At 38.6% G+C, this 22,959-nt stretch overlaps 1 long non-coding RNA gene across 3 annotated transcripts in view; it reads right to left on the bottom strand.

Moving 5' to 3' along the window:
- The window catches only part of LOC118901278, a 58,327-nt gene that overhangs the window by 19,402 nt on the left and 15,966 nt on the right, over positions 1-22,959 (bottom strand). For 2 of the 3 annotated variants that reach the window (XR_005021322.1, XR_005021320.1), the window contains exons 1-3: positions 15,531-15,892; positions 12,777-12,841; positions 4,174-4,245 (exon numbers count right to left, since the gene is read on the bottom strand). This is a non-coding gene — a long non-coding RNA (uncharacterized LOC118901278). Of the gene's footprint in view, positions 1-4,173; positions 4,246-12,776; positions 12,842-15,530; positions 15,893-22,959 lie in introns of those variants that run through there. The other variant, XR_005021321.1, reaches the window with a different exon arrangement.

The following is a 22,959-nucleotide window of genomic DNA, read 5'->3' as shown; positions in this document are numbered from 1 at the left end:
GATGTAGATCTGAAATCATTTTACCACTGTCTGCAGTGATTCCCCAGTGCCTGACGTACTCTTTGATTCTAACCTTCAAGAGATGCACAATTTTTCTTTTAAATCTTTTAGTCAAAAATAATTTTAAAGTCATTTCGGAGCTTTGAAATAGAGCATAGAACCAAAAATTAAGCATGAAAATATGTCTTTGATGTAAAATTTTATTCCTGTAGAGAAGATATATATTCACTATGTACTGTGCTCATGTATGCTCACAACATTATTTCTGATGGGATATCTGAAACCAGACTCAAGAAATAGCCTCTTTTGTGGAAGAGTAGCTCCATCCTTGTACTATATATGCTCTAGGCTCTCCTTGTCACAAGGAGGGTCATAAAACTCAATCTACTCCTGTTTCCTGTAATATTCACCTCTTTACTCCCTTCCTTCTAGGATAAAAGAGCTGTGACTATCCCTTTCTAAGGTGAAATATACTCAATAATAGAGGAAAAATGTACCTAGCTTTAAAAAAAAAACTTGATAAAATAAAATGGAAACAAACAAAATAGAATACTTCATCAGAGCCCTAATTATGATTCAACTACCTATAAAATTACATTTACAAACTTATAAAATTATGTTTATAAACAATTTTTCCATTATTATTGGAAGGAATATATCTATAATTATGGGAGTAAAGTTTTGGACTTTCAGACCTCACTACTGCCCCATCAGCAGTAAGCAAAGTTATAAGGGACCTATAAATCATTAACATTAACAATGGGTTCTTTAGAAAAAATTATATTCAGTCTTCCCATTTTGAAGGGAAAACACTACATTATCATTTAATGAGTAAGTAGCTTTTTTATTATAACATCTTGGTGAAATAATGGCAATATTCCCAAACAGAAAATGAACAAATGCCTCTAGTCTCCACTAACTGAACCAGCCCTTTCTTCCTAAGTATCAGGTCCTTTCAGAGTCTTCTGAATACACTATGAAAATAGACAAGAGTCTGGCAGACAGAATCTTTGGAACTATTATGCAGTTCAGTCAACTGTCATCATGGGAATAAATAATGAGATGTTCAATCCTGGCTCAAAGGCAAACATTCCTGCAAAGGTTCATACATAGGTTAAAAACCTGTCCACATTTCATTATATCCTCAAAGTTCAATACTACACTAATTACCATTCAAACCTCCCATAGTAAACACCATGATATAAGAAAATGGGTGAGAAAAAATCTTACACTGTGATTTTCATCTACAATTCTGAAATATTGTCCTGGGTGGGGAGCAAGGGAGTCTCAGCCAGTGACCTCATCTTCTTTCTGAGGTGTTCTGGCAGCTCATGGAACCTTAGCCATTAGCACTGGAAAAAGGCCCAAGACAGATCAGAATACTCCTGACATCATATAACCAAGCATGTTATATACTTAGATCTATATGTGGACTTCCCAAGATCTACTTAAAGAAAAAGAAAGAAAAAGGTATATATGAATATGTAGATACACATGTATTTAATGTAATATATACACATTATATGTGTTACATATATATATATATTACATTAAAGCAGTTCAGAAAGACAAAAGGGTGAGGAACACAGAACAAGGTGGGTTCAAAATATTCCCTATCTTCAGACTTCTGTTCCTTAAACGAGTTCTAGCATTTCCAATTGGAAAAAAATCTTTTTAAACTTAATCCAGATATAGAAGAGGAGATATATCTGCCACTCCAACCACCTTATGCCAACCCCTATCTTCTCCCCAAGGAAGGAGGAATTGCTAAACCAGATTGATAAGGCTCAAAGTACTCATTTGGCCACCCTTAAAAGTATAAGCATTCATCAAGCATTTAAACGCATAAGGCGCACACAGATGCTCTTTTGGCCTTCTTTCTTCTTGGGGTTGGGTGTGTAAATAAACCTGGAATTGCCACCAAGGAAAGGCAGGTCCTTCCAGGTCTCAGAGAACTGGTTATTGCTTCTCGCTACGGTAACTTGTGGCTTCCCAGAGGGTAGTGACATGTCAAGATATAGTTTGGGGTTGGGAACAACAGGTGGGAGGCCCTGCTTAGGCTTCCATGAATGCTTTTAAAATAAAGACTGATAAATTGGAATGTGTCCAGAGGTCCAAAGAGGTACAAACGTAACCCTCTGGGAAACACCGACCTAGGCTATTGTGGATCAGATAAATGACCATGGGCCAGCTGTCCTCCACCTTGTTCTCTCCTCTTGTGAAAGATGAATTGTAATTCAAGGAAGCATCCATGGGATGAGGCAGGAGTTGGTTCTGCGGGCTAACCGGACCCGAGTCTCACATACACTTGGTCTTTGGAAGTGCATCTTATTCCCACCCACAAAGCTCCGCTGGAGGATGGCACCTCTCCTCGCTTCCTGGTACCATCCTCAGGCTGTAGCCCTTTTAAAAACTCTTTTCGCTTTCTGTGTTCCTTGTGACCTGATATCACTAGATTAACAAGACTGGTGGAGCAGAGAAGGAGACACACAGCATGATCCACCTAGGCCCTGCACCCTTCACCCCACCCCAAGGACTGCCCACTTCCTAGAACTAATAGAAAAAGTACAATCAATAATGCATTAGCCAGCCTTTTGAAATTCCTCATGGGTCAGCAAGCATGGGCACTGCTGAATTTTACACTTGAGAAATTAACCAATTCTTGATTTTATTTCAAAAGTCAGAGTAATAAGGAAAATACTTTTTTCTTTTCCAGGAAATTCATTTAAAAATTGGCATCTCACATATAATAATATCACTTACAGTAAATCTGGAGCTAAAGTAAATAAGAACATTTCTCCCTAATCCTCCTATCAATCTTTGAAAATCCTTAGGTATTAATTTTAATTAATAATATCTCCCTCCCACCAGCAATAACAGTCACATAATATGGTGATTCTGATAAAATATTGCTTATGTATGCATCTGAAATATTAAAATTTTAAAATTGAGAGATAAAAGTACTCCAAGACACTAGTATGATTATATTCATTTCTGTATTTTTGAAATGGCAAACTCCTGGAATCAACCTAAATATCCATCAATGGGGGTCTAAATAAACGAATCACAGTACATCCAAGAAATAGTATTACATTATGCCCTTCGCTTTTTTATTTTTAACTAAATTTTATATCCTGGAGATCTTTAAACCGTAAAAAAAAGAACTAGGTAGACCTGTGTGTGTTTTTCTGGGAAAATCTCCAAGATACATAATTAATTTTTTTAATGGTAACATGATTCCATTGTTGTAAATTTCTTAGTGTGTGTGTGTGTGTGTGTGTGTGTGTGTGTGTGTGTCTGTTCCTCTGTATGAAAGGCATATTCTTTCATTCAACAAATATGTACTATGCCCTGTTATGTGCCAGGCACTGTTTTTTTTTTTTTTTTTTTGATATTGTGGAAACATAGAGGAACAAGACAAAGTCCTTATTCTTATGCAGCTTATTTGTGAATGGAGAAGAAAGACAGTAAGCAAGTAAATAAATAAGATACTTTCAGATAGTGATCAACACCATAAGAAAGTAAAACAGACTAATGGACGAACTGTGTAGGATCATCTAAGGTAACACCTGAATGCTAGACAAGATCGGGGGAGAGTCTTTCAGGCAGAAAAACCATCTGATGCAAGACCCTCAGACAGCAAAAAGCCAGTGAGGGTGAAATACGGTTAAAGGAAATGGTAGAAATAGTGGAAGAAGCAGGCAGGGCCAGATCAAGAAGAGTGTTTTAGCTCATGTAAAGGAGTTTACATTTTATTCTATATGCAGTGGAAAACTAACAAAACTGGGATTGGGTGATGCGGGAAATGACCCAAAATGACATACATTTTAAAATGTAAGTCTTAAAATGTGCATAAACACTCCCCATGCCAGTCCTTAGGATGCATTAGAAACATCTAATATTGAGGGAGAAACTTTTTCTCCATTTTTTTTTAACTATGTGCAAATAATACTTAAAATGTTTAATGAAAAAAATGGGTTAATAACGTAAGGTGGCAAACCAACGCTGAGAATGTTTTCTTGCTTCTTTGTTTAATGTGCAATACTTTTTTCTAAGCATACCTGTCTATAATGTCATCAATCTTCTCCAGACTGTGAGCAAGAGTAATGTCATATTAATATCAACTAAGATCTTCAAGCTTCTAAACTCCCCACCAATTTAGGCAAAACTTACTTTTTAAGTTCTCCCTCTCTTCCAGCCAACTCACACCAATTACTTAACCTCTCTGAATCCTAGCTTGGGCTTCTGTAAAGAGAGAAATGATAGCAACCTTAGATATAATGAGTTAATGCAGGAAGCATTCAAAGTTAGGTACATACTGGACCTACCCAAAAAGTTAGTACAAGATACAGAGGCTCACTGAAATAGGATAAGACCTGAACATCTGCATTTTATTGAAAGTTTCCAGGTGATTCTGATACATACCCAAGCTTGAGAACCAGCAAGTTAACATATTTGCCTAATCTAGTGCAATTCCTGGCATAGCAAGCTCCAATAAAAAAGTGTTTGCTCCTCACCCTTCCTTCTTCTGCCTGAACTAGAGAGTAGGTGGTTTCCTTTCTATTATCTGTCTCACCAACTCTTCAGTGAAATTAACAGAATAAAAATTAAGAGAGACAAAATGTAAGACCCTGCACAAATAATAAAAAGTCATGTGTGCAAATATTAAGTATTATGTGCCCTACAATTACAGCCATTTAAAAAATATGCATATGCATGAGATGGGTGGGAATAATGTGAGACCTAGCCCTCTCAATGAGTGGTAGTTGATGGTACTGGATTTCCTCCAGGCTCCCTGTGCCTCCTCAACATGGGACAGTGATGCACTTGCATCCAGACTTATCCACACCTTTGGCAGTGTCTCCCGACACCACTGGCTGACTCAGCCTCCCTGGAAGTAAAGGTCAGACACTGATAAGGCTGTCGCTGTGCTCATCATAACAGGGCCACCGAAGTTCCTGTGTCCCACCCAGACCTGGAGGTACCCCTTGAGGCTCTGGCTCTTCCCACCACCTCAGCTCAGAAGAGCTGCATGAACTCTGGGGTTCCCAGTGGAGGGGTCAGATAAACACAACTCAAGGTTACATCCTCTGAGAGATGAGACACAGAAAGGAGCCAGCAGGTAAACTCCTTGCTTTTCTGGGTCCTCCCCCTACCCTCCTATCTACATCGTACCCCCATTCCCCAACCCCCATCCCCATATCAGATTGATGGTTTCATGAATCAGCCCCTAATGCCATCCTCAGGCCCCCAAATACACTAGAAGTGAGCTGCTAAAACTAGGCAGTTGACCTCACTCCTTGTCACGAAATATGATGGACAAGGAGGATCCCCTACTCCCACCTCAGGAAGAAACAGAGGCATGAATGGAAGGACGGAGGGATTTCCCAGAAAACAGAAACAAGGTCTGTTAGATTGGCAGCAACTTCCTTGACACCCCAGAGTCCTTGCCACTCCTGCCCATCAGGGTTTGAATGTCTGCTGTGGACCAGTGACAAGTGGATGTTTTTACTCTGTCCCTTTTCAAATGGAAGCTTATTTTGCAATTTTTCCTGCTAATGTTTAATTATTGCATATGTCTGTGTTGAAATTAAGAACTTGTATTTAAGTTTTTACATCATTTGATGCTGGGGATACACAAGGAGACCAGATGGAAAGGAATGAACATCACCCAGAGACCTTGGACTTTAAAGAAGAGAGTGAGAGGGTTATTTAAATGGGAAGAAAAATGTGACATTGGGGTACCAAAGAGGTGGACTATGAAAATTCACTTCTACTAGCGTGATGAGTGGACCCTTGGTTTTTTCTCTCTGCTTGCAATAGCTGTTATCCCTTTTTAGATTTTTTTTTTTTTTTTTTTTTTTTTTAGTACTTGCTAGTCTGGGAGATGTAAAGCAATGTATCAATGTTAGTTTGCATTTTTATGACTGCTAGCACATTAGAGCATCTTCTAATATATTTATTGGCTGTTTGGATTTGCTCTTGTGAATTGCATATTCATATCCCTTATTTTTCTGTTTGTCTTCTTTGTCAAATTTTAAGACCTCTCTGTATGTTATAGTTATTAACCCTTGCTAAATCCATTATCTGCTTTGCAAATATTTGTTCCAAATTGTCTGCAGGCATTGCTTATAGTTTATTTTGCATAAAAAAATTTTAGTACTTATATGCTCAGATATATCCATTTTTAAAAACAGATGCTAGAAAAAATTTTTATTGTAAATTTAAAAAAAATAGATGCTAGGCTTATTTAGTAGTAGCAGTAGTAGTAGTAGTAATAGTAGTAGTAGTAGGGTCTTTCTCTCCCCATAGCCTGTAAATGTTGTCTCTTAGATTTTTTTCTAAAATTCTTAACAATTTAATTTTTATAGTTAAGTCTTTTAACTGGAATTTACTTTTGTATATGTGAAACATAGGAATCCAATTTCATTTTCTTATAGATGGATGACCAGTTGTGCCAGCACCAATTGTTAAATAAACCTTTTCTCCCTGAATTAAAATACTCCTGTCATATGCTAAATTTTAATGTTTCCTGCTCTATGTCTGAATGAACAATTTGTCTACTATGCCAGTTTCATATTACTTGGGTTGTAATGGCTTTATACTATGTTCTGATATCTGCGAAGTCTCCCTCACTATTCTTTTAGATATATTTCTTGACGTTTTTAAGATTTTTTTTTCTTCCAAATGAACTTTCCAGTTACTGTGTCCAGTCCCACAAAACAAATGCAAGTTGGTATTCTAATTGGAATTGTATGAAATGTATAAATTGATTTGAGAATAGTTTTTTATAATTAAATCTTCTCATCCAAGAACATGCTATGCCTCTCAGTTTGTTCAGACCTTGATTTTATATTGAAAATTTGATAGTTTTCTTCATGTAGAGCCTTCATTTGTTTTGTTAATTTGGGGGGTAAATTGATTGCTTTAATGGCATCATAGAGACCGACTACCTTTCCCCACCCCATGTAACTTGCTTTGCCCAACAAAGGGGGCAGAAATGATAGAATGCTAGTTCTAAGCCTAGGTCTCTATATGCCTTGCATACTTCTGCTTGTTCTCTTTTTTTTTTTTAATAAATAGTTTCTTTTTTATAATTTATTTATGTATTTGGCTGTGCCAGGTCTTAGTGGTGGCGCGCGGGATCTTCATTGCCATGTGCAGGATCTTTAGTTTTGGCATGCGGGATGTTTTCAGCTGTGGCATGCGGGCTCTTAGTTGCGGCAGGCGGCATCTAGTTCCCTGACCAGGGATTGAATACGGGCCCCCTGCGTTGGGAGCGCAGAGTCTTAACCACTGGACCACCAGGGAAGTCCCTCTGCTTGTTCTCTTGTACCTTTCCCATAGCCATGAAAAGAGCTTCCTCTGTAGCCACTGCCCCTTCAACCTAGAGACAGACCTTACAGCAAAGACCATGATAAGCAGGAGGTGTAGGGTTCTGTGACACAATCACAGCAAGAAGGAATAAGTGTGAAATTTATGGGATCCACTTGGGTAACTCTTGGTTTCTCTCTTTCCCAGTTGTGACTATGATTGGAGAAGTGTAGCAACCCTAGCCTGAGGAGGGTATGATTATCAGGAACTCTGACTCTTTGGGAAAGAGGGTGGGGTGTCACACCACCAGCGATTATATCTGAGGTTGCAAAATGATTCCAATAGAGAAATGTAGCGCAAGAATTGAGTGATCAAATGATAGGCATACTAAATTCAAAAGAACGTGTATTATATGGTTCAATACCATATTTATGTTGCAAGTAACAATGTACTTCTAGGAAAGGAATAGCATCTTTCTCATTAAGTCTTGTTAATTTGAACTGAATTGGTTTTCATTATTTTTTGTATTTAATTTGTGAATTTACTTTGAGATTATGAATGTGCAAGATCTATATGCATAAAGAGCTTAAATCTAGTTTTAAGGTTGTATTTATATAATAATATTTGTCATCACTGAGGGTCCATGGAAACTGGTTTCTCTGAAGGAGATTTGTTTTATATTACCGGGGTTTGAGAAACACTTTACACAGCATTAGTACCTGAGTGATGATCTGGTCTCCTTGAGTTTTCTCTGAATCAGAATACAGACAACTTGGCGTCTGAGCTAACACAGCTTTCCAGAGAAAATTACATGACTCTGGGGGGAGGCCAAAAAGGCTCAGCAGGCAGGCCCTGGTCCAGCTGCTGCCCTAACGAGCTTTCTTGATCCTAGTAAAACAAAAGTGATCTGTGACAATTTGGTACCATTGCTACTCAATATGGAAAGTTTAACTTTCTCAACGTTAACAAAATTAGAAGTAGATCTATTCTTGTAGCCATTCCACATGGACTTCTTTCTCTCACGTTAAAGTTGAAAAGTTTCATTTAACTCATTTCTGGCAGTAAACCTAAGAGTATTCTCCCATATGAGTTGGAATGTGATCCTTTCAAAAATCCAAATAATACTATAATCATCAATGAGTTAATCCATCAAATACTCTGTTTTTCACTTAGATTATGGGCAATTGAAATCTAAACAATTTAATTATGGTCATAAAATATCACTGAATAACACAGTAACACAGCCAAGATAATTATTTTGGCAATCTAAACATAGGACAGATTATGATGCTGAAGAGACTGGGTGGTTATCTACATCACAGCAACTAAAACAGTTGTACATTGATACAGATGTCTCCACAGAGAAAGGTTGGAATGAAAGGAAATTACCTAGGTTTCTCTTATCAATGTGGAATCAGGAATTTAGCAAAACTCAGAGGAAGTTGCATAAATTAAATAAATAAACATCAGTTTCCTATTTTCACGCCTAATTCTGTGAGAGAAAACCCACCCCCAAACCTAAATAGTAACTGGCAGAGATCCTTGCTCAGAATCATACATTTAATATCAGTGGGAACAATAAACTTGAGGATCTGTGGACTAGACAAAGAGCTATTTCATGCAAACTGGTACCTAAACTCTTTTCCTAAAATAAATAAATAAAATTACATTGAAATAAAAATAAAGCAACAAAACTTTTCAAAGGACACATTAGGAAATCCTTTCTTTTATCTAAATTCCCCACGTGTGATCATAATATCCCTCTGTTTCCTGTTGATACGTTCACCCCAAAATGGAAAAAAGACAGAGATGGTGAAAGTACATGGGTACTGGTATGGCATTAATACTTACACACTTGACTAATCAGAGTTCCATAGACAAGAAATCTGAAGAAAATGTGCTCACAAGCATGGCAGCGGTTGGAGAAAAGATGATTAGGGTAGAGTAGCTAGCTACTCCTTCAGCTCCCCACAAGGTGGCGTGACCTTGGTAAATGCCTCACAAGGCTTCGCTGTCAGTCTTGAAAGCTCAAAACCCTGATCTGTCTCAAAACTACAATGATGCACCACTTCACACTGGTCAGAATGGCCCTCATTAAAAAGTCTACAAATAATAAATGCTGGAGAGGGTGTGGAGAAAAGAGAACCCTCCTTCACTGTTGGTCAGAATGTAAGCTGGTGCAGCCACTATGGAAAACAGTATGGAGATTCCTCAAAAAACTAAAAATAGAATTACCATATAATCCAGCAATCCCACTCCTAGGAATATATCCAGACAAAACTATAACTCAAAAAGATACATGCACCCCTATGTTCATAGCAGAACTATTCACAATAGTCAACACGTGGAAACAACCTAAATGTCCATTGACAGATGAATGGATATAGAAGACATGGTAGGGACTTCCCTGGTGACGCAGTGGTTAAGAATCCGCCTACCAATGCAGGGTACACAGTTCGATCCCTGGTCCGGGAAGATGCCACATGCCACGAAGCAACTAAGCCCACACACCACAACTACTGAGCCTGCGCTCTAGAGCCCGTGAGCCACAACTACTGAGCCAGCGTGCCACAACTACTGAAGCCCGCACACCTAGAGCCCATGCTCTGCAACAAGAGAAGCCACCGCAATGAGAGGCCCACGCACCGCAAGGAAGAGTAGCCCCCGCTCGCCGCAACTAGAGAAAGCCTGCATGCAGCAACAAAGACCCAACGCAGCCAATAAATTAATTAATTAATTAATTAATTAATAAAAGAAGACGTGGTACGTATATACAATGGAATAACACTCATCCATAAAAAAGAATGAAATAATGCTATTTGCAGCAACATGGATGGACCTAGAGATTATCATATGAAGTAAGTCAGAAAGAGAAAGCCAAGTACCATATGATATCACTTTTATGTGGAATCTAAAATATGACACAAATGAACCTATCTGTGAAACAGAAACAGACTAACAGACACAGAGGACAGACCTGTGGTTGCCAAGGGGAAGGGGGATTGGGGAGGGATGGAGTGGGAGGTTGGGGTTAGCAGATGCAGTAACTTCAAACTATTATATACAGAATGGATAAACAACAAGGTCCTACTAACACAGGGAACTATATTCAATATCCTGAGATAAACCATAATGGAAAAGAATATTAAAAAGAATGTATATATATGTATAACTGAATCACTTTGCTGTACAGCAGAAATTAACACAACATTGTAAATCAACTATACTTCAATAAAAAATAAAAAAACCGGGCTTCCCTGGTGGCGCAGTGGTTGAGAATCTGCCTGCCAATGCAGGGGCACGGGTTCGGGCCCTGGTCTGGGAGGATCCCATATGCCGCGGAGCAGCTGGGCCCGTGAGCCACAAGTGCTGAGCCTGCGCGTCTGGAGCCTGTCCTCCGCAACAAGAGAGGCCACGATGGTGAGAGGCCCGCGCACCGCGATGAAGAGTGGCCCCCACTTGCCACAGCTGGAGAAAGCCCTCGCACAGAAACGAAGACCCAACACAGCCATAAATAATAAATAAATAAATAAAATAAAATAAAAGACAAAACTGTAGTTCCCAGAGGCTCTCATTATAAAAAAAATAAAAAATAAAAAAACCTGATTTGTCAGTACACCATGCAGCATCTCATTAATCCAGCTCGTAAAGACTGACACATAAACTCCATTTCAAGTATATTAATTTGCAAAGGAAAGGTTTACTGCTCCTGGGTGCCATGGCCTACATATCCTTTACCTATAGGAACAATACATGGGAAGCTAAATTATAATCAAAACATTTCTTGGTGACCATAACCTTGGAATGAGTGGTGTCAGTTCTATGCTGCCTCTGGGCCAAAGTGTCCTGTCCCTATGCACAGTCAATCGTTGTTTCTTTTCTGAAATTTCAGGGCTGGCCAAGCCCCCACACCATCTGACTGTCATGTTCTTTCTTTAGCTGCTAAATATAGTCAATCAAGTTACAGTTCAATGTTACCTGCTGGGCAACCATCCTTCCTTTTTAGAGAAGATTTTTCTATTCTGTTCTATGATCTTTTTAAAATTTTAATTCTCAACAAACAATCTAAAGTCTTACTGAGAAGGAAGGGAGCTCACCTTCCCTGCTAAGTATTCACAACACATAGAAACCTTGAATTTCAAAAATTCCTCCTTCTTTAGCCTTCCCTCAGATGTCTCTGAACTGTCATCTGGGCAAAAGACTATTTTAAGCAGAAGAGAATTTGTGAGAAAAAGGGGGATGATCAAGAAGGGTTAGTACCTGGATATGGAATAAAAATTAGCCATAGTTTGTTCCCAGATGAATATATCAGAAGCTCAAAAACATATACAAGATGAAAGTAAGGATAAGAAAACCAAAAAGAGTGAGAAACTAGGAAAGCGAACAGAAGTCACAATTCATGCATAGTGAAACCTAGAACATGGAGTCGATGAGAAAACAGTGCAGGCAGGAACCAAGAGTCAGAGTAGGACTAGGGCTGCCCCACTGTACATTCCAGGGGGTGCCTTTCACATCACCATCTATGTGAATGGTACCTGCTACAGTTTTGCTGTGTGCATGCTCAATATTTACAGAAGCCCTGGACATCAGATCAGAAGCCCAGATCAGCAGGCATTAAGGAACTGAAAGGGAAGAGCAAAACAGGCAGGACAGATGTGAGGCCACTGCACTGAGAGGATTTAAAATTCTTCTATCTCTCTGTCTTAGGGAGCTTTTCTATAGTTCTGCCAAGGCAAGAAACACATTCTTTAAGTAAGATTGGTCTATGACAGCAAATTGAAGCCAGCTACATAACCTACTGAAGTGAGGAGGGGTAGGTGGGGAAGATGGCCAATTCCAAGAAATGTTGTTTACAGCTAGCATTTTATTCCATGTCTCACACTGGACGATGTTTCCAAACATATATTCTGATCCAGCCCAATGCACCATGGAAAAAATGCTTCAGTGACTAAGAAATACTTCAGAAATGAGTAGAATGTATTCCCCTGGTGGGAATTTACAATTCTCAATAATTTATAATGACTCATACATAAAAGCCTAATCTAGTTTATCTGGATATGAAATATCTTTCTTTTGTAACACTGACATTCTGTGGATCACGCTTTAGGGACAGGCAATTACTGTCATGTGCGATAACTGCTTAATTCTCCCTCGGGACTTAAAGTACATTTAGGTTTAGAAATACTGTACTCCTAACCAAACAAGATAAGAGAAAAAGAGATCAAGGGAAGTTTATCCATTGGGAAATGGTTTGGGCTGCTAGAACCGAGGCTCAATTATAATAGCTAAAACCCATTAGGATCTCAATCTCTTTCTCTCTCTTCTTTCTCTGTCTCTGTGTTTTACTGTCTCTGTCTGTCTCTCTGTCTCTCTCTCTCTCACACATACACACACACACACAAATTCTGGAGGTACACAGCTGGGGAATGCTATGTGGTCCTACAAAGTTATAAGGAACTTACATTCCATCTTTTAATTCTGCGCTCCTTATGTCATGGCTTCCACACTCAACGTTACGTAATTGTTCCTAGGAAGAAAGAGCAAGACAAGGCATAAAAGGCTCTCTGCTGAGCTGAGTCAGCCCACCACTTATGTTTTTTTGTTTTTTTAGTTGGGTTAAATTTTACATACAGTGAAATATACAAATCTTACATGCACAATTCAATGGATGTACTGTATAACCAACTTCCCATTAAGAGAAAATATTTTCATAACGGTAGCAAATTCCTTTGTGTATCTTCCACTTAACTCCAGTCCTCACAGGGAGCCACTGTTCTGGTCTACTTTACCATAGTTTAGTTTTGTCTGTTCTTGAACTTCATATAAATGGATTCATCCAGGGTATTCTTGTCTGTGTCTGGATTCTTTCACTCAACAAAATGATTTTGAGATTTATCCATGTGATAGCATGATCATTTGTTCATTTATTTTTTGAATTTTTGCTAAGCAATATTCCATTGTATGAATATAGCACAATTTTCATGCACTCTCCTGTTGGTAGACATCTGTGCTGTTTCCAGCTTTGAGCTTTTATGAATAAAGCTCCGTAACTACTCTTATACAAGTCTCTTTGAGCTGACATTATAAATTTCTGTCCACTGAGAGGCCTGGGAACAGCAATGTTCCAAGAGTAATGACCACACTTAGTGCCCAGTTCTTGATTTCTAAATACTGCCCTCCACTAAAAGAGAACCAGAGCTTTTTGGAGAAATGGCTAATTCATAAAGTGGGGCAAGGGAAGTACAAAATGAGCCTGGAAAAGAGGTTTGTTTGTTTGCTTGCTTACTGACTTTATAATTTTTATAAATAACAATTTTAAATTTTATTTTATAATCCATAAAAACCCATGAGTCAAAGAAAGAAAGAAAGAAAGGAAGGAAGAGAAGGAAGGGAGGGAGGGAGGAAGAAAGAAGGAAAGGGAGAGAGAAAGAAAGAAGGAAAGGAAGAGAGAAAGAAAGAGGGACGGAGGGACTTCCCTGGTGGTCCGGTGGGTAAGACTCTGCACTCCCAGTGCAGGGGGCCCAGTTTCGATCCCTGGTCAGGGAACTAGATCCCGCATTATGCCACAACTAAGAGTTCGCATGCCACAACTAAGAAGTCCGCATGCCGTAACAAATATCCCACGTGCCTGCAACTAAGCCCCGGAGCAGCCTAAATAAATAAATAAATATTTAAAAAAGAAAAAAGAAAGAAAGAGGGAGGGAAGGAGGAAGAAGGAAAGAAACAGTGGAGAAAACTGCCAGGCTCCACCTTCATCAGGTGATAAAAGTGAACATTATCAAAAATAAGTGTGATAGGTAGAATAATGCACCCCTACATAAAACTCCACATCCTAACTCCCAGACCTGTGAATATGTTACCTTAAATAGAAAACGGAACTTGGCAGATGTGGTTAAGGTTAAGGACCTTGAGGTGGGAAGAGTATGCTGGATTATCCAGGTGAATCCAGTGTAATCAAAGGATCCTTAAAAGTGGAAAAGGGGGTCAGGAGAAGGAGTCAGAGAAGAAGATATGATGAAACCAGAGTTCAGAGTGATGTGATTATTGTTTTTAAAGATGTAACGGAGGGACTTCTCTGGTGGCGCAGTGGTTAAGAATCAGCCTGCCAATGCAGGGGACATGGGTTTGAGCCCTGGTCCAGGAAGATCCCACATGCGCGGAGCAACTAAGTCCGTGTGCCACAACTACTGAGCCTGTGCTCTAGAGCCCCGGAGTCACAACTACTGAGCCCGCATGCCTAGAGCCCGTGCTCCACAACAAGAGAAGCCACGCAATGAGAAGCCCGCACACCGCAACGAAGAGTAGCCCCCGCTCGCCGCAACTAGAGAAAGCCTGCGTGTAGCAACGAAGACCCAATGCAGCCAAAAATAAATAAATTGTTTTAAAAAAAGATGGAAAGGAGCCATTAGCTGAGGAATGCAGGCAGCCTCTAGAAGCTAAAAATGGAAGCAAACAGATTTTCCCCAAAGTCTCCGGAAGGAATTCAGCCGTGCTGATACCTCCATTTTAGCCCAGTGAACCCATTTCAGCCTTCTGATCTCCAAAAATGTAAAATAAATTTTTGTGGTTTTAACTCACTAAATTTGTGCTAATTTGTTACAGCAGCAATGAATACAATGAGATAAATCAAAGTTTTGTGCCACCTGATAGGATTCAATGAGAGGAACCTGGCATTATTTCTGTGATATTTCTGAGAAAGGCACAGAACCTAAATTTAGTGGTGAGGACATATTAGACAAACACAAACGGTGGGACATTTTATAAAACTGGTCTGATTCCTGTGGCTAGGACTTCCAATACTGTGTTGAATAGAAGTGGTGAGAGTGGGCATCCTCGTCCTATTCCAGATTTCAGCACGAAGGCTTTCAGCTTTTCACTGTTGAGTATTATGTTAGCTGTGGGTTTGTCATAAATAGCTTTTATTATGTTGAGATATGTTCCCTCTATACCAACTTTTCTAAGGGTTTTTATCATGAATGAATGTTGAATTTTATCAAATGCTTTTTCTGCATCTATTGAGATCATCATGTGGTTTTTGTCCTTTCTTTTGTTGATGTGGTGTATCACATTGATTGATTTGCATGTTGAACCACCCTTGTGACCCTGGAATGAATCCAACTTGGTTGTAGTGTATGACCGTTTTTACGTGTTGTTGAATTCGGTTTGCTAATATTTTGTTGAGAATTTGTACATCTACATTCATCAAAGATACTGACCTGTAATTTTCTTTTTTGATAGTGTCTTTGTCTGGTTTTGGTATCAGGGTGATGGTGGCTTCATAGAATGTCTTTGGGAGTGTCCCTTCTTCTTCAATCTTCTGGAAGAGTTTTAGAAGGATCAGTGCAAGTTCTTCTTTGTGTGTTTGGTAGAATTCCCCAGTGAAGCCATCTGGTCCTGAACTTCTGTTTGTAGGTAGTTTTTTTTTTTTTTTAATTACAGATTCTATTTCATTTCCAGTGACTGGTATATTCAAGTTAAGTATTTCTTACTGATTCAGTTTTGTTGGGATGTATGTTTCTAGAAAGTTGTCCATTTCCTTTACTTGTCAAATATGTTGGCATATAATTGTTCACAGTATTCTCTTATGGTTTTTTGTACTTCTGTGGTATCTGCTGTGATTTCTCCTCTTTCATTTCTTATTTTGTTTATTTGGGTCTTCTCTCTTTTCTTCTTGGTGAGCCTGGCCAGAGGTTTGTCAATTTTGTTTATCCTTTTACCAAGAGCTGATTCTTTGAACTAGAATTTGATTTATCTTCTGGAACCCTGCGGACAAAATCAAATCCTATAGGCTGATATTATACACACTTTGCTTAAGTCTTTTCTGCTCCATCTAATATTTCCAATTACTTGAGTTATTTTCTGATATCATGATTTCTTAGGTCATAATGTCCACCCCCTTACTCTCCTGGTCACTCTCTTCTCAACATACTGCACTTTTTCAGCATACCCTTAAAGGATGGGATTCTGAACTCTGGCAGGCGCTCCCAAAGTCACCCAATCAGTATCCCATCATTTATATGTCAATTACAGTAGCTCTCGAACCTGGATACATATTAGAATCACCTGGGGAGTTTAAAAAAAATACTGATGCCACCCCAGCACTTCCGTTTTAAAAGATCTTAAGTGACAATTGAGCACTGACACACTTTAACAGCTGGTCAGGTGATTCTAATGTGCACAGGTCTATAAATTCCTTGGGAACAGATCTGCAATCCCTATTTGACATGCTTGGAGTCAGAAATGTTTCAGAATCAGATTTTCCCCCCAACCTTCTGAAAAGGTAAAATGATGCATAAATCATTAAGATGAAATACCCTTAGTGGGTCTGGATCTTTACCTTTCAGTCAAATACATAACTATTTTGGCAATGACATACATAAACATTCAAGTTGAGTGGAAACAAAAAAGACCATAAAAAGCCTCATGTTAGCTGAGACCTAGTTTTGCAACCAAATGAATTTTGGCACAAAATTTCAGAAGAAAATTGCAGCTTTGAAAACTTCCAAATTGTAGGTAAGGGATTGTGCACCAGCCTTTAGTGGTATCTTTTCAGCATTTAGCCTGGTGCACTGCCCAAACCTATGAGCTTAACACATATTTGGTGAATGAATGAATGAACGAGACAAACTTTTCTATGTGTTAACTTTTAACTTTAGAGGTATAGTATATTTCCTAAAGTCAATTCTCCTCCAACTAATAGTGCCTTTGGACCTTAAAACTTGAAATAAGCTAATCTGAAAGTCATTGAAGGAGACTAAGAATCAGTTTGTTCTGCAAGGCCGGAAGCATAACCCTCCCAAACTTCAGACAATATTACAAAGCTACAGTAATCAAAAGAGTGTGGTACTGGCACAAAAACAGACATATGGATCAATGGAACAGAACAGAGAGCCCAGAAATAAACTCACACACCTATAGTCAATTAATCTTCAACAAAGGAGGCAAGAATATACAATGGAGAAAAGACAGTCTCTTCAGCAAGTGGTGTTGGGAAAGTTGGACAACTGCATGTAAATCAGTGAAGTTACAACACTCCCTCACACTATACACACAAAAAAACCCTCAATATGGCATAAAGACTTCAATATAAGATATAACACTACAAAACTCCTAGAAAAGAACATATGCAAAACATTCTCTGACATAAATTGTACCAATGTTTTCTCTGATCAGTCTTCCAAGGCAATAGAAATAAAAGGAAAAATAAACAAATGGGACATAATCAAACTTATAAGATTTTGCACAGCAAAGGAAACCACAAACAAAATGAAAAGACAACCTATTGACTGGGAGAAAATATTTGCAAATGGTGCAACCGACAAGGGCTTAATTTCCAAAATATACAATCAGCTCATACAACTCAACAACAAAAAAAACCAAACAACCCACACTGGTCAGATGGCCATCATTAAAACCTCTACAAATAAATGCTGGAGAGGGTGTACAGAAGAGGGACTTACACTGTTGGTGGGAATGTAAAGTGGTACAGCCACTGTGGAAAACAGTATGGAGCTTCCTCAAAAACCTAAAAATAAAGTTGCCATATGATCCAGAAATCCCACTCTGGGGCATATACCCAGACAAAACTATAATTCGAAGGGATACATGCACCCTTATGTTCATAGCAGCACTATTTACAATAGCCAAGACATGGAAACAACATAAATGTCCATCGACAGATGAATGGAGAAAGAAGATGTGATATACATATACAATGGAATATTACTCAGCCATTAAAAAAAAGAACAAAATAATGCCATTTGCAGCAATATGGATGGACCTAGAGATTGTCATACTAAGTGAAATAAGTCAGACAGAGAAAGACAAATATCATATGATATCACTTATATGTGGAATATTAAAAAAAAGGGTACAAATGAACTTATCTACAAAACAGAAATAGAGTTACAGATGTAGAAAATAAATTTATGGTTACCAGGGGATAAAGGGGGGGAGGGGCAAACTGGAAGTTTGGGATTGACATATACACACTACTATATGTAAAACAGATAACTAATAAGGACCTACTGTACAGCACAGGGAACTCTACCCAATACTCTGTAATGGCCTATATGGGAAAACAATCTAAAAAAGAGTGGGTATATGTATATGTATAGATTCACTTTGCTGTACACCTGAAACTAACACAACATTGTAAATCAACTACACTCCAATAAAAATTTTTAAAAATTAGAAAAAAAAACTGGTCTGTAATCTTCATAAATGTCAAGGTCTAGAAAGTGAAGGAAAAGACGAAAGAACTCTTCCATATTGATGAAGAGTAAAGAACAATGACAACTAAATGCAACACATGGTTTGGACTGGATTCTTTTTCTGTAAAGGACATATTAAGACAGTAGGTGAAGTCTGAGGATTAGACAGTAATATATTTATTATGATTATGTAGGAAAATGTCACTGTAGGAAATACACAGAGAAGTATTCATGGGTGATGGTGCATCACGTCAGCAACAGACTCTCAAATGGCTTAGGAAAAAAAGTGAATTATACTGTACATGCAACTTTCCTGTAAGTTTGAGATTAATTCTATTTCAAATAAAAACTAAAACAAAACTACAGAGAAAAACCTTTATCCATAGATTAAGTCTTCAGAACCCTATGAATAAATAAACTTCCTAGTATGAATTAACTTGCCCAAGAACAGGTAACTAGTCAATGACAGAAGATAACATGAAATGATAGATACAAACTTCTGGCCTAGATTTATAAAGATTTTTCCCAGCTGGAGACAATTCTGTTTTGTTATTTTGGGTCATTTTAAATTGTCCAGTTCTTCACCTCAAAAATTTCAGGTATTTCTGCCTTCAAAGTTGAGTTTAAATCCAGTTTCTGATTCTGTTCTCATTGTGTTGCTCAAAGCAGGCACATGGAGATCATTGATCTCTTTGTCACCCTAAGCCAGTTCTCCAGTGGTGGCAAGGTTGGGGGCGGGGTGGGGGAGGTAAGAGATAAGTAAGGGAGGGTATGCTTTTTCTTCAATTTAATTCTGTCTCTGCTTCTCAGAACATTCTTCCCACCTCCCATCTCTCCCCAAATGAAAACCCCAAATGAGAGATACGTACCAAAATGTTTTGGGAATGTACAGTATTGTGGGAGAAAGAGAGAACCATTATCTTTCCTTCTCCCCAACCTAAGAAAGTATAATCATATAGTCCATATATCATTCTATAATTTTTTCACATATTGTAAAAAGTCATTTGCATTATGACTTTTTCATGTGAATATTTAAAGCACCAGTGTTTCCGGTATTCTCTGAATACAGTCCATGAGACAGCGGTTCTAATTTAATATCCTTCCATTTTTGTCAACAGCTCAGCTAAGTACTGACAACTCCAATAAGCAGCATATGCTCTTCATTCATCTTATCCCAAATAATTGTTTGAGCAAACAATTATTAGTCACTAATTTGCCATTTGTCGGAGATATTTTTATTCATGTATTTAACTACCAAATCCCTACTCTGGGGCTCATACTGATATTGTAACATCTTATCATATAAGTACCCTTTTGATTCATGAACCTAAATCTCCATCTTTTCCCCTCCCTCTTCCAGTCTCCCACCTCTGCCGAGCACTTTACTAGCCCCTTCCACTGCATTCTATGGCATCTCTGTTCAATTGTAAAAGCTCTCTGCACCCTCAAACTCTTCCAGAAGTATTTTTTCAGCTATAATAACACAGTCAACATCTGGCTTTTCCCTGATGATATCTTTAACCTTAAAATCTGTCATAATGGGATAATTCTTATTTTCTCCAATTTATATGAAAAAAGAGTTAAGCATTTCCTTGAGCTTCCCTGGTGGCGCAGTGGTTAAGAATCCACTTGCCAATGCAGGGGACACGGGTTCAAGCCCTAGTCTGGGAAGATCCCACATGCCGCTGAGCAACTAAGCCCCTGCGCCACAACTACTGAGCCTGTGTTCTAGAGCCCGTGCTCCACAAGTGAAGCCACCACAATGAGAAGCCTGCGCACCGCATCGAAGAGTAGCCCCCACTCGCCGCAACTAGAGAAAGCCCATGCACAGCAACGAAGACCCAACACAGCCAATAAGTAAATAAATAAAAATTTAAAAATAAAAAAAAATTTTTTAAAGAAGTTGAAAAAAAAAAGAGTTAAGCATTTCCTTAATTCCCACCACCCTTTAGCTGTCCTCATGCAACTTCCATTTTTTGCCTTCCATGCCTTATGCAACCTGCTCCCTATACTGGTGCAGCCTGGCTTTCTAGGCTACACTGGCCTATGATTGACGAGAGTATGTCAAAGGGGCACAGAAGCCAACTCAAATCTGGAACAATTTGAGCAAAAAAATAAAAATTAGTATCAGGTTATAAGTGTTATAAGGTTATAACCCAAAGTATATAAGTGCCCATGAGTTCATACTGATATAAAGATATCACTGAGTAAAGTAATAAATGGAGAAGAAGAAATAAATCTCCCATGTAGAGCAATTCCAAATAACTGATGTAGATATTCCATCCTCAAGAGCAGGGAGAATAACATCCCACTACTTAAGTATGGACTGAGAATAGTGACTTCCTTCCAAACAGTACATGGTTGGGGGCAGGGGGTGTTGGCAGGAGGGTGACTTTACAATGGAGGAACCTGACAAAAACTACCTCAGCCAGGTGATCAAGATTCACATTAACAGCGGGAAGTCATGAGGACAGTATGTACCTTTGATATGTTGAAACTGGCACTTTACCTCTGTGGTCTTCCTTCCAAAAACTCATAAACCAAATCTAACTATGAGAAAAACATCAGACAAATTCCAATAGAGGTACATCCTACAGAATATCTGACCTGTACTCCTCAACATTGTCAAGGTCATCAAAAACATGTAAAGTCTAGAAGCTTTCACAACCAAGAGGAGACATTACAACTACATGTAATATGGTATCCTGTGATCCTGGAACAGAAAAAGGATATTAGTAAATGCTAAAGAAATCTAAATAAAGCATGGATTTTAATTAATAATACTGTATCAGTATTGGTTCGTTACTTGTAACAAATATACCATATTAATGTAAGACCTTAATAACAAGGGATACTAAATGTATGGTACATGGGGATTCTGTACCATCTTCTCCATTTTTCTATAAATCTAAAACTCTTCTAAAAAGAGAGTTTTTCGGCTACATCTAAGGTTGGTCTCTAAATCTGTGCCCTTCCTTTCTCACTGTCTACCAATTAAAATTCCAAATTTCTTAGTTTAGTATTCAAGGATCTATCAGATTATAAAATACTGTCCTCTGATCATCTGCAATTCTTCCTACCAAGAGGTGAAGTATTATCTACACATGTGGGCTTGGCCACTGACTTGCTAATATGAAACTACCAGAGGCTTAGAAAGTGAGCATTGAGACTTGTCTTCTTTGCTGCTCTTGGAACATTGCTGCCATTTGGACAATCTGAGGCCAGACGCCTGAAGTGACAACATGGAGGAGAACTAAGCCACACCAGCCATCAACCTATCAACTAGACATGTGAATGAGGCCACCCAATCCCAGTTAATCTTCCAACTGATTTCAGCTGCAGGAGTAAGCCCAGGTGAAACTGACCAACTGCTGCCAGCCCCAACTGCCAACCCATTAACAGTGAACTAATAACTGTTTTTGTAAGACACTAAAGTTGGTGTTCTGTGACACAACAAATTAGCCAAGGCTCACCGATATACTCCTCCATTACCTTACCTCACTGAAGTCACATTTCCAACCTTGTTTTCCAGAATTCCCCTATGCTCCACTCAAATTGCAGGGTTTTTATTCTCTAGAAATGCTTTACACTTTTCTGAATATTACCTCGTGAAATATTAGCTCCCTCCACCTAAAGTACCTTTACTCTCACATCTCTCCTTAAGGAAATGTCACTCATCTTCCCTTTCTACACAAAGTTTAATATATAAATATTAAGAGGGGAGGAAATTTGGTTCATCAGAGTTCTTCTTAGAAAGTGTCTTAAGAAATGCCTTGGTGTGAAGGGTAAGAGCTTGAAGGCATTGTATGGATTAGCATATAGACTCAGCTGCAGAAACAGAAACCCAAAATACAAATAGATTAAGAAGAAGATAGAAGTTTACCTCTCTCTCATGTAACAGGGCATAATCAGTCAAGGACAGGCATGGGAAAAGTCAGGTGTGTGGAACTCCGTCATGTCAATCCATCTTGTCACTCCACTATTCCTATAGCCTTTATCTGTGTAGTTAAAAATGACTCATTACCACCACACTCACATTCCAGTCAGAAGGAAGAGGTGAAAGCAAAAAGGAGGGCAGGCTCATTCCTTTAGGGAAAATACCCTGATGTTGTAAACATCAGTGCTGCATACAACACTTTGGCCAGAGTGACAGTCATGCAATTAAACCTGGCTGCACAGGAGGCTAGGAAATTATTACCAGGAATTATTATCTTGGCACACAAATATTCTACTATTACTACTGAACAAGGGAAGAATAAACATGGGGATCAGTAGTAGACTTCACCACAAGTAAGATCAAGAATATCAGCCTGCTAAAATGCTATGTCTGAGGCAAGAAGAGGAACTGGCTTTGTTCTGAGAAGTAAGAGAGAGAGTAGAAGAGAAAAAGAAGCCAGGCAAATGTTGGAAGGGTATGACTCCTTTCTTAATG

Source organism: Balaenoptera musculus, chromosome 9, assembly GCF_009873245.2.
Source record: "Balaenoptera musculus isolate JJ_BM4_2016_0621 chromosome 9, mBalMus1.pri.v3, whole genome shotgun sequence".
In the NCBI taxonomy this organism is placed as follows: domain Eukaryota; kingdom Metazoa; phylum Chordata; class Mammalia; order Artiodactyla; family Balaenopteridae; genus Balaenoptera; species Balaenoptera musculus.
The sequence above is the reverse complement of the archived record's forward strand: the minus strand, read 5'-3'. Positions and strand labels throughout refer to the sequence as shown.